The sequence below is a fragment of the Piliocolobus tephrosceles genome, chromosome 17, assembly GCF_002776525.5.
Source record: "Piliocolobus tephrosceles isolate RC106 chromosome 17, ASM277652v3, whole genome shotgun sequence".
NCBI lineage: Eukaryota > Metazoa > Chordata > Mammalia > Primates > Cercopithecidae > Piliocolobus > Piliocolobus tephrosceles.
Window position 1 is genome coordinate 62,905,608 of NC_045450.1, and position 13,599 is coordinate 62,919,206.

Below are 13,599 nucleotides of genomic sequence, written 5' to 3' on the forward strand. Positions count from 1 at the left end.
TCCAGAGGTGGTGTGGGCATGGGGCACAATGTGACAGGTTAACAGCAAGATCTTCAGGGCTGCAGCTCACCTGTGCCGTGGTGGCCTCCCAGGACCCCCTTCCTGCTGTAGCCCTGCCCCTGAGAGGTTTCGCTTCCCATTGCCTCTTGGTAGCCATGGGCACTTTTGCTGCTCTGATGATGTAAGATGGAGATTGTCCTTGTCTCCATCTCTCTCTTTATTGGTGCAGGCCCATGAGGGATGTCAAAATCTGTATGTCTTTGTAATAATGCTGGATCATTTATTCACCTTCAGAGACAACTGGAGACAGTTTGAAGTGAAACCACACAGAGGGTGTATACAATTGGGACAAGAGCTCTGAAAGTCTGTTTTTGAAAAGGGAAGAGATCAATTAGTTAACAGCCAGTGGCTATGATAATAATGGCACCTAAACAAATCCTTCTTTTGTATTTTATTTATTTATTCATTTTTGGGATGAAGTCTTGCTCTGTCGCCCAGGCTGGAGTGCAATGGTGTAATCTCGGCTCACTGAAACCTCTGCCTCCCAAATTCAAGTGATTCTCCTGGCTCAGCCTCCCAAGTAGCTGGGAGTACAGGCATCTGCCACCATGCTCAGCTAATTTTTGTGTGTTTAGTAGAGACGGGGTTTCACCATGTTTGTCAGGCTAGTCCTGAACTCCTGACCTCAACTGATCCACCAGCCTTGGCCTCCCAAAGTGCTAGGATTACAGGAATGAGCCACCACACCCGGCTCGAATCCTTCTTACTTTTCCTCAAGAACTCACTTCCCACCCAAACTCTTCTCACTGTGGCAGCTGTTATCTTGTCCAGCACGTCTGTCCACACTTGGTATTAATAGCTTCATCTTAGGAACTTTGAAAGTGAGGAGGGCGGTGGTAATTTGCATGAACTAATTTGGGCCAGTTATGGTCCATTACACTCTCACTGAAGTGGTTGGTGCTAAGATGGGCACTTGGCTTAAGCCAGACCAGTCCCTAGCCGTTGGAGAAGGTGCAGTCTCTTATCTGAGGGCCTAGGAGGTGCAGGGATGTTTATATGGGCTGCTAGCAGCCTAGTTTCCTGCCACAAGGAGACAGTAAGAAAGCTGAAGTCAACCTGAGATGAGAGAGAGAGGGCAAAGCAGTTCTTTTGGCCAACTTGACCCCTGATCTTGAAATATTGTGGAACTAATAAATCCCCCTTTGTGTTGGAGCACGTTTTGGCTGGGTTTCTGTCACCTGCAACCAAATCGTTCCTATCCTGTATACCTAGTGACTCTCTGGCCTCCGACAGCTATGCCTGCTGGGTATTCTTACTGTCAGTGTCTCCCCCACCAACCCCATGATGGCTGCACTGCGTATCCCTTCTAGCCAACTCTATTGTAGGCACATATTCGCAGGGTGAGTTGGGCCCCAGGTAGAGTGATTTGGCTCAGATCCTGCATCCTTTCAGGGGCTGACTCTAATCACACTGGCATGGCAAGGGGAAGGTATATTGGATTTCAGAGTTAAAACCACTTGGTATGAAACCCAGCTCATTTTCTAAGTAGATGTCCAACCGGAGCCAAACAATCTTGGAGATGACGCTGCATACTTCATAGAGTTGTGAAGTTGACTGTGATAATGGAGAATGCTGGACAGAGTGCCTTCCATGTCATGGGTTGGCTGTACCCTAGTTCCCATTACATCATCTTCCCGATCCCCATTTGTTGGTGTTTTTTGGGACCCAGGGTATCAGTCATCTGATCAGATCACTGTGTGACTTTCTCAAGGACCTTTCCTTGAGTCTTGAACCTCTGGTCCAAAATGTCCACTTAACCAGCTTTATGGTGGCTTGTGTCATTCTCCATCCCCTGGTTAAGAAAAAGTCTATGTTATAAGTCCTCTTTCCATCCCAGTGATGAGGACTGGATTGGGCAAGATGATGCTGCTGGGCCACTGGATCCTGGACCGCTGGACCCAGCTGGACTGCTGGACCTCAGAGCCCCTGGAGCCTCCCAAGGCCAAGCCCACCAGCCACACACACCTTTGTGAGAATTAAGAAAATATGTGCCCTCCTCCTGGGGTCCACATCTCCTCCACATGGGCACCCAGCCTGGTGAACAGGGTGCAGGCTGGAATGCAGCCCTACCTTGCTTTTGGACCATTGAGCTACTAAGTTGGAGCAATCAGGCTTGGGAATCTTTCTTTGATCATAGGTAGGAAAGGTAAAAAAACATAAATCTGCCAATAGAAAATAGCATCATCATGAGTTTCTACTGTATTTGTTCGGGCTTTGAAAAATATACCGCCAAAATATATCAATGTGTGGTGCCAATGTTTTAGGAGGTTGCACTTAACAAATCTTGGATACCTGTTTTGTACATATTATAGATAGCATCCCGTGTGAATATGTTAATTCCTTTTTATGAGTTTCAGTCTTTTTTCCCCCTCCTGTACATGATTGCTGTTTTATAGTTCCAGTTTGGTGGAATTAACATAGATTTCCCACATGGGGAAGGTTTTGGGTGAGGATTTAGAGCAAGGCAGGTTCTTGATCCTCGGAAGACATTCTTATCTGGGGGGGGATTTGAGAATGGCATTGCAGAGTGGGAGGCGCTGCTATGTGGAAAAATGAATTGGAATAATTATTAGAACAGTGCTCAGAATTTACAGGATATTTGATCATAGGAGTAACTTTCCTGAGGAGTGATGGATGGAATATGCCTGTACTTGGAATATTTTACAATTAATCTATTTTCATTACACTGAAAGTGTGACACACAGAGAACACTAAAATTGGATGAGGCACTACCTGGAATCATACAAAGAATGACAAAGATGAGGTTATCTGTTTCGTTTCTAGGCAAGTTAGTTAGCCTCTCTGTGTTTCTATTTCTTTGTTTATAAAAGAGGGACAAAAATAGGACCCACTACTATCCAGGTGACGAGATCATTCATACCCCAAACCTCAGCATAATGTGACTCATGTCACAAATCTGCATAGGTACCCCCTGAATCTGAAATAAAAATTGAAATTATTAAAAAGGAAAACCAAGGCCAGGTACGGTGGCTCGTGCCTGTAATCCCAGCACTTTGGGATGCCGAAGCGGGTGGATCACCTGAGGTCAGGAGTTTGAGACCAGTCTGGCCAACATGGCAAAACCCCGTCTTTATTAAAAATTCAAAAATTAGTCAACCTTGTTGGCACGTGCCTGTAGGCCCAGCTACTCGGGAGGCTGAGGCAGGAGAATCACTTGAATCCAGTAGGCGGAGGTTGCGGTGAGCTGAGATCACACCACTGCACTCCAGCCTAGGTGACAGAGTGAGACTCTGTCTAAAGAAAAAAAAAAGAAAGCAGAAACAAATGAACCTATATCCCTGGATTGTTGAGGAAACATGGGAATGTATGTGGCACATATTACAGTGCCTGGCATACAATAAGCACTTTTTCATGTTACTGGTGTCTTCTTACCATTGTTGTCTTACTGGTGACCATTTGAAGTGCTGAAGCTTTATTATTACAGATAATGGTGGATATAGTCTCTTCCTTGTTTATTTTTTGATGATATCTTTTTAAAAAAACTTTTATTTATTAGGTGAGAATTTACTTGTTACAGGTCTAGTGCTATTATAGTTGAATGTTTTGAATTATGTAACTTACATTAAATATAAAGTTGTGACTTGAATTTTGTGGTTAAAAATTTTCTTAGTTGATTGATAAGGACGGCATATTAGCCAGATTTTGCTGCAGTAACAAGCAACCCCAGACTCTCAAGGGCTCGCAAAAACAAAAGTATGTTTGTTTGCTCATAACACATGTGTCTGAGGTTTGCTGTGGCTCTGCAGTCTCAGATGGGCTTTCTTGGGCTCAGCTTCTCACAGCTTCTCCTCGCAGGGTCCAGGCTGTAGGAGATGTCATCAGGGCCTGCAGAGGGCAAAACCTCACAGAGGCTTCTGTTTATACATTGTTGTACCTCATGTGTGTGTCATATTGTCATATATCAGTGGCAGTAGCCAAGACCAACAGCAGTGGGGCAGGAAAGTGTATTCTGCCCACAGGAAAGCGAGGCAAAGGCAGGGAGGGAATAATTGTGAACAAAGAATTCACTTGACAAAGATGGTTTTCTTGATATGGTTGCCACTTGCCTTTCAGTAAAACAGCGCTTCACAAATTTGTTTAACGTTTTATTTCAAGCTCCCAGAAACAGCTAAAGCCACAAACATACACGTTGGAAATTTCAAAAGGGAAAAAAGAAAAGAAAGGTACATCTGAGTCAGGAAAACATTAACCAGTCTCATTTCTGAGAATCAAACCAGTGGTCCTTCCAGCAACCAGTCACCCCATTAACCACCCATTAATGGCACAAGTAGGAAATGCCAGCTCAGAGTCCCCAGAAGAGGTATCCAGATTTATGGCTTATCCCAGACTTCTCTTATCGAGGCTGTTTTCCCTCTAGATGCCTTAGTCAATCAGTAATTAATTTGAAATCCAAAGTTTCATTAAGTGTTATTGAGTTCTTGCACACTGACATTTGTAGTGCTATATTTCTTTAAAATCACATACCATTTTTCATACTGTCGTTTGCATATTTTAACAGAAAAGATTGCGGTTCTGGTATAAATGACCCAGTTTTCTGGATATATTTACTTGAATGTCATAAACTTATTATCCTTCTCTTCCACTTCATTGCTTTTCTGCCTTTGTGAAGTATTTTGAAATCATATTTAAAACATCATTCTAGCCTCTGAATTCTATCTAAAGTATTAATAAATTTTACCGGGTGACTGTTTTCAAAACAATACCAAGAAGCTGGTCTTATTTAGATCTGGTCTTATATCATTGAAATATCGTTAGAATTCTTATGGAAAATGTGTTTTGGCTGTTTAGAGGATGCTAGGGGCTGGAAGTGAGAAGGTATCAACACCATATGGATATGTGAATATAGATGCTTACATGAAGAAGGGCAGACTTAGCCAAAACTAATTTGGGATTTTTGTTTGTTTGAATTGTTGGTGGGTAGGTGAATGAGAGTACAGACATAACCTTTTGAAATTTAATTTAATTTTTTAAAACAATATATGTCTCTCTGGAGTCAGGGAGTTTGTTATAGTGATGTTTTGTAGAGAGGTTTATTGGAACTGCTTAGTAGGTGATAGGTTTTCCTTTCTTTCTTTTAATTCAAAAATAAGATTGGCTGGGCTTGGTATCTCACACCTGTAATCTCTGCACTTTGGGAGACCGAGGCAGGTGGATCACCTGAGGTCAGGAGTTCGAGACCAGCCTGGCCAACATGATGAAACCCTGTTTCTACTAAAAATACAAAAATTAGCTGGGCGTGGTGGTGGGCACCTGTAATCCCAGCTACTCGGGATGCTGAGGTGGGAGAATTGCTTGAACCTGGGAGGCAGAGGTTGCAGTGAGCTGAGATCTTGCTGCTGCACTCTAGGCTAGGTGACAGAGTGAGACTCTGTCTCAAAAAAAAAAAAAAAAAAAAAAGATCTCAATAATTCACATTTCTGGCCTCTCTTAAAAATATTGGAAGACATGGCAATAATCAGCTGGGACTGAATATCAACTGCTTCTTCCTGGGCCAGGTGATCACCCCCAACCCCAAACACCCGCCCTTATCTTTTCTACTCCTTTGGGTGTTGTCCCTGCCTGATTTAACCATCAACCCTCTAACTCCCAATCCTTTTAAACCTCCTCTACTCTTTTTATTCTTAGCACTTAGAACCCACTAACGCTCTATTTAACTTACGTATTCCATTTCTTGTTTCTAGGCTGTCTCCCTCCAGTAGAATGTGCGTTCTGCTATAGAGCAGCGCCGCGTGATGCAATAACAGGTCCTTTATAAACATCTGTTGAAGGAGAAAATGGAGGCACGTGTGGCCTGGCTGACATCTGAGTTTGCAACTTATTTTATGCTTTCTGCTAACCGGGACCCCAGTGGGCTTCCCTGCTGTGCCCTCTGAGGTTCCCCAGACCTGCCAAGCTGTTCCACCCCCATTTCCTTGGTGCCTACTGGTACTTCTTCCTGGAAAACCCAGCCCTTCCACTTGTTCAGACCCCAGTCTCTCATCTGGGAGGGCCTGCTTGAGCACTCTGACCTATGTGAATATTTTCCCAGTACCTGCAGACCAACTGGAACCTGCTCCTTCATTAAACCTGACAGGTGCGTCCACCTGGCCGTTCTACCCTAAGAACATGAACTTCTTCAGGGAGGGAGATGGGACTTTTCATCCCTGGGACCCAGCTCCTGGCTCACCTCCTACTGGTTAGTGGGTGATGATTGAATGGCTTCTGGAAAAATCAGGTGTCTTAACTACTGTTGGTCCTGACACCATGGCCACCTTCCAGAAATTTCCACATGTGAAATTGCAGATGCAGGCTGGGCACGTTAGTGAGTTCTAAGTGCTAAGAATAAAAAGAGTGGCTCACGCCTGTAATCTCAGCACTTTGAGAGGCTAAGGTGGGCAGATCACCCCAGGTCAGGAGTTTGAGACCAGCCTGACTAACATGACGAAACTCTGTCTCTACTAAAAATACAAAAATTAGCCGGACATGGTGGCGGGCACCTGTAATCGCAGCTACTTGGGAGGCTGAGGCAGGAGAATTGCTTGAACTCGGGAGACAGAGGTTGCAGTGAGCCGAGATCGCACCACTGCACTCCAGCCTGGGCGACAGAGCAAGAGACTCTGTCTCAAAAAAAAAAAAAAAATAAAAAAAAAGATCTAACATGTGGAACATGAGAGAAATGAAGAAGATTGAATTCCGTTCCAAATGGGCTTTTGAATTTATTTTCGCACTTCCTATTTTTTGAGCCTAGGAATGCAAGACGTAAGCTAAGAAAAGATACATGAAAGTATTGCTCTAACATTCTGGTTTCCTTCTATTAGAGAAGAATGCAAATCTTTGCCTTATCTCAGTGATGGGCCCCACTTAACCCTTTGTCTTACTGAGAGCACTTTTCTGCAGATGATCAAGTGGAATTTACTGTGATGGCATGTCAAATCTTGAAATAATCTACCTTTCAAGAAAAAAGAGTTTAACCAGATGATTGTACCTTTTAGCCATATCTACAATTAATTTGAATGTATTGTAAGCTGTTTAAAATATTCCATTAAGGAAGAAGGTAAGCCTAGCTTATGGTAAATACACTACTAAGTGTTTATAGTACATTTCATATTTTACATGATTTCCTTTATAATTCTGCTTATCTTTTCATTCTAATTCCCTGAAGGACATATAAAAGAACCCCTAAAGAGAGTAATTACTGCTGTACTCTTTAACCAAGGCTCCTTTTGCAAAGAGAAATCTGAGCTGCTTTTTAAAGAAGGCCGTTTTTAAATAAAAATGCAAATAAGCTACTTTGTAACCACATTAATTACCCACCTAGCCTCTTATTACCATGTTTGTATTGTTTGCAAATACTATTTACAGTCGTGTGGAAATTAACATTACTGGTCCTGAGGAAAGATTGTGTTGGGGAGGTTGTGCTTTGGAACCAATTAGGGCGAACCTTGTCTCCACTGCGACTCTGGGGAAAAGCACAGCCTTGCAATGTCAAATAATAGCATTAGCTCTGACTGCATAGGCAGAGTGCTGTAATTATATTATTGGCCCTATTTTGCTTCTGCAATGAATTTCACTGCCTGCATTGTAAAATCAGCAGGTAGCAAAGTTTCTGCTAATGATTTAATGTACTCTCTGATCATTTTGGACAAAAGTCATGGTAAGATCCACAAGGCAATTTTATCACCCCCACTGACTACTGCCTGGTTTGAGGATTTTAAGTGAAGACAAAATGTGATTCTCATCTCCTTGTTTCCTAGTGAATTCCTTCCCGCACAGAAAAGAAAAGTACTCGTCTAATATATAATTTCAGGCATAAGGAGAAGGTGATATTGCGTTGCAAATAATAGCAGTTAGTGGGAATTGAGAGCCATCTCTGCACCAGACTCGTATCAGCCACTTGACTTCCATTATTCCTTATTCCTTGGTTCGTCTGCGCCGCCTGTGATATCAGAGCCTTTTTACTGCAAGGCAACTGAGGCTTGGTGATGCTAAGAAACTCAGCCAGGGTCAGTCGGCTGTCAAGTGGCATTGCCGGGATCCAGATGGAGGTCCATCTGACTCCAAAGCCACCTGACTCTTTCCCATATACCACAGTTTCTAATATGTTGTTACACCCAGCTTTAATATGAGCACACCTCGTGGGTGATGCTATAAATTAATTACCTCCCACCACGCCACATCAAGTATAATGGATGTAATATGATTTTTCAGAATTCAGCTAATTACCAACTGAGCTTTACATTTTGTAACTTTTTAGACTGTACATCAAAATGTCTTTGGGATTAAAACTTTTTTTCATATGTTTTGAGGTCAATTTGAATCTGAGCTTAATAAACGTTACCATGAAACTTTTCTCCCATCCTTTTAGGAAATACCTGTGAGTAAACTCATTTTGTGACAGAAGGCGATGTGTTTTTCCAGCGTTCATCCCAAGGAGAGAAGGGGAGAAGGGAAATAACATTTCACATCTCTATTGCATGCCAAACGTTTACAGACATTATTTGATTTAATCCTTTAATAACCCTGTGAAAAGGATGTCACTGTCTTCTCTTGACAAATGAGGAAGATGGCAGTGCAATCAAGACATATTGACAAGGCGAGGAGGTGAGCGAGTTGCCTGAGGCCACGCTGCTGAGTCCTTGGCAGAAGCAGAATTTGAAAACAGAGCCCCCATATGTTTTAACTGCTCATTGGAAACTGACAAGGTCACTTACTCCTCCTCCTTCTCTGTACTGGTAGTTTTTCTTTCATTTTCTTTAACTTCTTCCAGTTCCTTTCCTTTTTACAGCAAATTTGTAGTTATGGTGGAGAAAAGGGCAGTTTTCATTCCTCTTCCCTACAACAGTAGTTTAACTAAAAAGTGACCACTGTCTCCTGGTAGCAGTGGGTAAGCCATCCAGTCCCTGCAGGCGTCTACGCTCCAGGTCTCCAGTCTGAGGCTGCCTCCTCGCTCCTGGGGCAGGTGCCTCTGGGGGTCTCTGCCAGGCTTTCCTGGTCACGCAGCTACTTCCAGACTGATTCCCAGATCTTGCATTTTTATGGAGGACATCCCCAGCATTCAGAGAAGATCGTGGGAGCTGGATTCCTACCAGAGGAACTAGAATGAAACCAACAAAAACAAAAACGACACCCTCCCCGCTCCCCTGCACCCAATACACATGCAAGGTAATATTTGATAGCAGTAGGAAAAAAATCCAGTGTTACAGGAGACAAACCACAGCAAGCAATGGTCTCTCACCCTTTCCTTCGCACCCTCCGCTCTGTCCACTCATTTGTTCCTTCAATAAATAATGATGGAGAATGAGCTGTATGCCAGTGTTTCTCTGGATGTTGGCTGCAGGGATGAACAAAGGCAACCTCTAGGAGAAATTTCTGTTTTTGATGCTTTGGTGTCTGCTTCCTGTGTCTTAAGATTGTGCTTAAACTGCCACTTCTTCAGCTGTTGATTTCAGGCACTATCTAATGACTTTTGCTGTTGTGGACATGGATTTAACTCATTTTTACCATCTTCCATAGTTGTATCTCCTTCCTTCCATTATGTTCGTAACTTCAGATTTTGCATATTTTGTATATGTCAGTATCTTCTATATATATATATATATATATATATATATGCACGCACACACATGCATACGTATATGTAATGGTATATATACATGTTTGTTTCCAATTTTCCTCAAACTGCTCTGGACGGTTCTTTGCTCCGGGAGTTCTTCACTCTCTCGTCAGAAGAGGTTGTTGGTGCCCTGATCAATCCCTCTACCTCTTCTTTTCTCCTTTCACCCGTGACTTCTGCTACTTATACTTCTGCTTTATCATGGTCCGTAACATTCACCTTCCATTCTGTAGCCATAGTTCAATCTCCCATGCATCGCACTTTGGGAGGCCGAGGTGGGTGGATCACGAGATCAGGAGATGGAAACCATCCTGGCTAACTCGGCGAAACCCCGTTTCTACTAAAAATACAAAAAATTAGCCGGGCGTGGTGGCACATGCCTGTAATCCAAGCTACTCGGGAGGCTGAGGCAGGAGAATCACTTGAACGCAGGAGGCAGAGGTTGCAGTGAGCTGAGATTGCGCCACTACACTCCAGCCTGGGTGACAGAGCAAGACTCTCTCTTTTAAAGAAAAAAAAAAAAAAAACTCATGCATTATCTATGGATTGACTGCAAAAGATGAGAAGCAATAGAGATGTCCATCACTATGGCCATCTAGAAATTTCTCACCCAAGGGTCAACTAATCTTTCCCTGTGTTGTATTTCCTGTTCTGCGGGTCCGGCATCATGACCTTTGTACTACCCAGGAAAGCCAGTGTTCTCATTTGCTCTTCTCTTTTTTATGCTCTGCCAGATGCTAGCACTGTGGCATGCCATTAGCTCACTAGCAGCTTAAAGGGTCCAGGTTCTGAATCTCCTTAGTGCGTCTCACCTGTTATTTCTGAGCCTGAGTAGATGATCTTCTCTTATTCAGATGTCTGTGTCACGTATACCTGACATTCTACCCCCTTCCCATAAAAAAATCACGCTTGTGAATGTCTGTCTTAGGCTGAGTTCCCGACCCCAAGATCCCTCTAATCTCTTGTCCGAATCCAGCAGCTGATGGCATTTATGTCTGTAGATTTCACTGTCAATGAGTCATTGACAGACTAAGCAGGCTGTTGGATGGAGTGATCAATGGCATGAGGGAAAACACTAATGTCTGCAAGAATAGCCATTTCCTAGTAGGAAAAAGATTTATGTGTGGAGCCGCAAAGGTAGTGGCTTCGGTAGAAATCACCAAGGACCTGGTAGTCAATGCGCAACCTAATTTTCTTTCGAAAGCTGTGGGAATGGCAAGGGAGGAAATAAATAATGCATTTCTTTATATCTCATCTTTTAAGTTACTGAGCGTCGCCAAGAGATTTCTCAGGCCAGACATCGAGTCAGCTGTAAAACCGGAAGGAGCAATGTTTGCTGACTGTCACCTCGGCCACTGACCCTGATCCCCTCCGCACATAGTAGGCATCTTAAAAATTCCTCTCCAGGGCCGGGCGCGGTGGCTCAAGCCTGTAATCCCAGCACATTGGGAGGCCGAGACGGGCGGATCACGAGGTCAGGAGATCGAGACCATCCTGGCTAACACGGTGAAACCCCGTCTCTACTAAAAAATACAAAACACTAGCCGGGCGAGGTGGCAGGTGCCTGTAGTCCCAGCTACTCGGGAGGCTGAGGCAGGAGAATGGCGTGAACCCGAGAGGCGGAGCTTGCAGTGAGCTGAGATCCGGCCTCTGCACTCCAGCCTGGGCGACAGAGCGAGACTCCGTCTCAAAAAAAAAAAAAAAAAAATTCCTCTCCAGACTTCTGATTTTCATGTGACTCACTGCTAAGTTGTCTGGGTTTGTTTTCATTTCTCTCCCCCTGCTGACAGTTCGTTAAGCGGGTGTCTATAGAGGTTGGGGCATTTGCTCTCACAGCAATAGGAAAAGAAAGGAGGAAGGAATAAACAAGAGAGAAAAGGAATAAAAACAAAGGTTTGGTTTAGATGTCTGATTTTTCTGAGCCTCAGTTTCCCAGCATGTAAAATGTTGTGAGGGCTCACACTGGTATTGTCCAGGTGCTTAGCAGAGCATCCATTACACCAGAAAGTGTCACAGAAATTTTTAATATCATCAATAATACCGTGCTCTCCCTTGATTTTTTTTTTTTTTTTTTTTTTTTAATCAGTTAATCCGCATTCTGGGAGATCTGACTTCCTTGTTTAAGGCCCTGGGGGAAGTTTTGTTATCTGTAGAGATGGATTAATTTTAGAGTGTGGTGGCCTTTGCCCAAGGTGAACCTGTTTATAGAAAGTGTCACCAAGTTCTGTCTTGGGCCCATCCACTCGGTTGTGTGTGCTGGACCCTGGGTGTTCACGATGGGCTGTGCTGGGGGGGAAAACAGGCATCACTCCCAAATTCCATTCATGCAATTAAAAATTCCTTTCATTTTTATTTGTGAGAGGGTATGGGTGCACAGTGGACGGCAAACAGAAGAGACGCTTTTGATTGAAAGGTAAACATTTACTTCTGCCTTTTAAATAGATATAGCTAGTCTCTTTGCTCTCATGGAAGCAGTTATAAGGAACATAGACATGAAAAGAGTATGAACATTTCTGGTCTTTAACTATGTCCATATTAATCCACCCTGGATAGAGGGGACTGTACTATTTGGAAACATCAAAATAAAATGTTTTTGTCACAAGGTGTTAAAATGTACTCATTAACGTGGCAGCATAATCGTTTTCTTCTGTGATCATTGAAGTAGGGAAGGAATTTCAACTAAGAACCAAAATGATTGTGTGTTAAGACACTTATTTTTTGAGAAGACAAATTAATATAACATTACTATGTGGGGAGTGTAGAAACGCTAAGGTTGTAAGGACAACTTATTAAGCTTATGTGAATATTGAAAGCAGGAGAAGGCATGGCCAGAACGTATTAATGATTTGGGCTTGATTATTCTGAGACTGTATTCTAAGTCTAAAATGTTGATAACTAAGACCTCAAATGATAAATGTTTGGCAAAGCCAAATAAATGAGTAGCAGGTTGAAATGAAAGGCAAGAGAGAAGTAGGTATTAATTGTTTTCCAAAACAATGTAGTCTCTTCTGGAAAAGAGTCCTGCCCCAGGCATGCCTACCAGGTTGTGTTTGTGGGATTATTTCTAAGTCACCCTTAAGCTCATCTTTATCCCTCTCCCAGACCCCCAGTTCCCTCACTGGGCGTCCCTTGGATTATTAATTTATTAATTTATTTAATTTTTGAGACAGTCTCACTCTGTCACCAAGGCTGGAATGCAGTGGCGTGATCTCGGTTCACTGCAACCTCTGCCTCCCAGGTTCAAGTGATTCTCTTGCCTCAGCCTCCTGAGTAGCTGGGTTACAGGCACGTGCTACCATGCCTGGCTAATTTTTTTTGTATTTTTAGTAGAGACAGGAGTTTGCCATGTTGCCCAGGCTGGTCACAAACTCCTGAACTCAGGCATTCCGCCTGCCTCGGCTTCCCAAAGTGCTAGGATTACAGATGTGAGCCACCACACCCAGCCTTCATTTTAGTTTTGATTTTTCGTCTTTAAACTCTACTTGTGACCACCTCTTTCCTTTCCCAAGCTTTTACTAGCCTCTTCCATCCTGTTCTTGCAATCTGGCTGAAAACCTGCTAAATAAGGGAACAATTTTGACATGGCCTCTGGACTCCCCACAAACCTAGGTGATTCCAGACCCGTAGTGTCTTGAGGACACCGTCGTCCCATCTTCCTTTCTAGGCTGGACTCAGATTACTGACATGGAAGAGTCGTTGGTCCTGGTCCAACATGCCATGACCATGAGGCCTCTGGTAGAAAGGAAGGAATGAAGGCTGGTTCTCCAAACCTTTGGCCCACGCCTCATCCTTCTTTTCCCTTCCATTTCCAGGTGTGTAGCTGGTCAGATTTTTAAATTCAGTGGATCTGGCTTTATGCATTTTAAGCCTTAGGTTGTTGGAACATAGCTAAGTAGGTCATCTTTTCAAGAACTGAATCTTAAAAA

At 43.3% G+C, this 13,599-nt stretch overlaps 1 protein-coding gene across 5 annotated transcripts in view; it reads left to right on the plus strand.

Moving 5' to 3' along the window:
• The window catches only part of WWOX (WW domain containing oxidoreductase), a 1,124,103-nt gene that overhangs the window by 87,408 nt on the left and 1,023,096 nt on the right, over nt 1-13,599 (plus strand). The gene's annotated exons all lie outside the window — the stretch shown is intronic.